The sequence below is a fragment of the Oryzias melastigma genome, linkage group LG21, assembly GCF_002922805.2.
Source record: "Oryzias melastigma strain HK-1 linkage group LG21, ASM292280v2, whole genome shotgun sequence".
Taxonomy (NCBI): Eukaryota; Metazoa; Chordata; class Actinopteri; order Beloniformes; family Adrianichthyidae; genus Oryzias; species Oryzias melastigma.
In genome coordinates this window covers 14,882,275-14,884,642 of record NC_050532.1, presented here as the reverse complement: position 1 = coordinate 14,884,642, position 2,368 = coordinate 14,882,275, and the positions used below count along the sequence as shown (strand labels likewise).

The 2,368-nt window shown below is 40.5% G+C and overlaps 1 long non-coding RNA gene across 1 annotated transcript; it reads right to left on the bottom strand.

The window, feature by feature from the left end:
- Positions 1 to 1,930: 1,930 nt before the first annotated feature.
- Positions 1,931 to 2,367, bottom strand: LOC118597901. The gene is made up of 2 exons (XR_004946905.1): positions 2,259 to 2,367; positions 1,931 to 2,170 (listed from the first exon to the last, which is right to left on the bottom strand). It is a non-coding gene; the product is annotated as an uncharacterized LOC118597901 (long non-coding RNA).
- Between the last annotated feature and the right edge of the window lies 1 nt (position 2,368).

Below are 2,368 nucleotides of genomic sequence, written 5' to 3'. Positions count from 1 at the left end.
TGCTGAACATGCTGGATGTGTAAAATTGCATAAAATGCTGAATTTGCTGAAAATTTGCACAAATTTGTGTAAAATTGTGTTAAATTGTTTAGTTGTGTAAAGTTGTGTTAAATTTGTGTAAGTTGTGTAATTGTAATAATGTGTAGTAAAAGCAAGAATTTGCTGAACATGCTGGATGTGTAAAATTGCATAAAATGCTGAATTTGCTGAAAATTTGCACAAATTTGTGTAAAATTGTGTTAAATTGTGTAGTTGTGTAAAGTTGTGTTAAATTTGTGTAAGTTGTGTAATTGTAATAATGTGTAGTAAAAGCATGAATTTGCTGAACATGCTGGATGTGTAAAATTGCTTAAATTGTATAAAGTGTGTAATTTGCAGGAATTTGTAATAAAATCCTATTAGTTATAATGGGGCTGAAAAAACGCACAAAACTACGTAACTACGTGTAACTACGCAAAAACTGTAAAGTGCACAACTACTAATAATACAAGCGATAATGTCCTTAACGAGCCGAACGTTGTGATACCAAGATTGTGTAAGTCGCATAAAGTGTGATAAAGTTTTTACGTGCCGAAAAACGTACGGAAGTGGACATAAACTATAATAATAATAATAATAATAATAAAGAAAAACACAAACACTATAGTGTGAATGCATTGAATGCATTCACACAATTAACAAAATAAAATCCTTTTTAGACAGCTACAACATCTTTGAGGTTAACCAGTCGGGTTTTAGAACGAACCACAGTACTGAGACAGCCCTGTTAAAGATTGTTAATGATGCTAGATTTGCCTTGGATTCAGGTCAGATCTCAGTGTTAATTCTACTAGATCTAAGTGCTGCCTTTGATACTGTTGATCACCTGATCCTGTTAAACAGACTGAAAAACATAGGCCTTTCAGGGACTGTTCTCCAGTGGTTCTCCTCCTACCTCATTGAGAGAAACTTTAAGGTGAGCATGGACACATATTTTTCTGGGGTTCACAAAATTAAATGTGGTGTGCCACAAGGCTCTGTCCTTGGCCCCTTGCTTTTTAACATCTACATGCTTCCCCTGGGGAATGTCATTAGGAGCCACAACATCAGCTTTCACAGCTATGCTGATGACACCCAGCTGTACATAGCTATGTCTCCTGATGACACAAGGCCAATAGAATCACTTTTTAATTGTATTTTAGATGTAAAATCATGGATGGCAAATAATTATTTGCAGCTGAACCAGGAAAAAACTGAAATTTTAGTTATCGGTCCTGAAGCCAAGAGAGAACCAGTTTCTGAAACTACAAGAACTTTAAGCTGTTCAGAAACAGTCAGAAATCTGGGTGTTATTTTTGACTCAAAACAGGTTTTTATCATCTTAAAAACTTGGCTAGAGTCCGCCCAATTCTCTCTCTTGGTAATATGGAGATGCTGATGCATGCTTTTATAACAAGTAGAATTGATTATTGTAATGCTCTGCTCGCTGGTCTTCCAAAAACGAATATTAAGAACCTTCAGCTTTTACAGAATTCTGCTGCAAGAGTTCTCACCAGGACCAGGCGACGGGCTCATATCACCCCGATTTTAAAATCTCTGCACTGGCTCCCCATAAGCTTCAGGATTGATTTTAAGATACTTTTAATGGTTTTTAAATGTCTTAATGGTCTTGCGACTTCTTATTAGCCTGATCTTTTAGTCAAATATGAACCCTCGCGGACCCTGAGATCCTCTGGCACTGGTCTACTAGTCATTCCAACAGTGAAAACCAAAACTTATGGAGAGGCATCTTTCCAGTATTATGGACCTTGTTTATGGAATGATCTGCCAGAGGACCTGAGAGCCACAGAGAGCATAGATGCTTTTAATAAGAGGCTCAATGTCATGACTAGAGAACCCGTAGCGACCCAGACGCTGGAACCCGGAAGAAACACAGCAGAAGGCGAGTGTGGTAGATAAAGGATTTAATAGTGCGGCGAGGAGGTAGTAACTTGAATAGGGCAAGAAGTGGGCTCCAAGCAGGAGGTCGAGGCTGGAAGCGTCACCGGTTGGTTCCTCGGAGAGGGAGATAGCTGTCTTGGGAGCAGGACCGTGGAACAAAGGCAGAGGCTCGTGGTGTGACCGTGGAGAGAAGATCCAACTGGGAATCCGGCAGAGGCAGACAGCAGCGACCACTCGTGGTAACAGATTCCTGAGGGTGAGTACGAAAAAAGGATTAGGCAAAGTCTCATCAAACGCGTGGCAAGACTGTGACATAGACGAGGTGACCAACTATGCACCATCAGGGGCAACGGACTGGCAAAGAATGATGATCCTGGTGCTCCTTAAAAAGGCAGGCGAGGTGATGAGGTGAGTGGTCGCAGCTGGGGTTAATCAGCAGCCGGGTGGA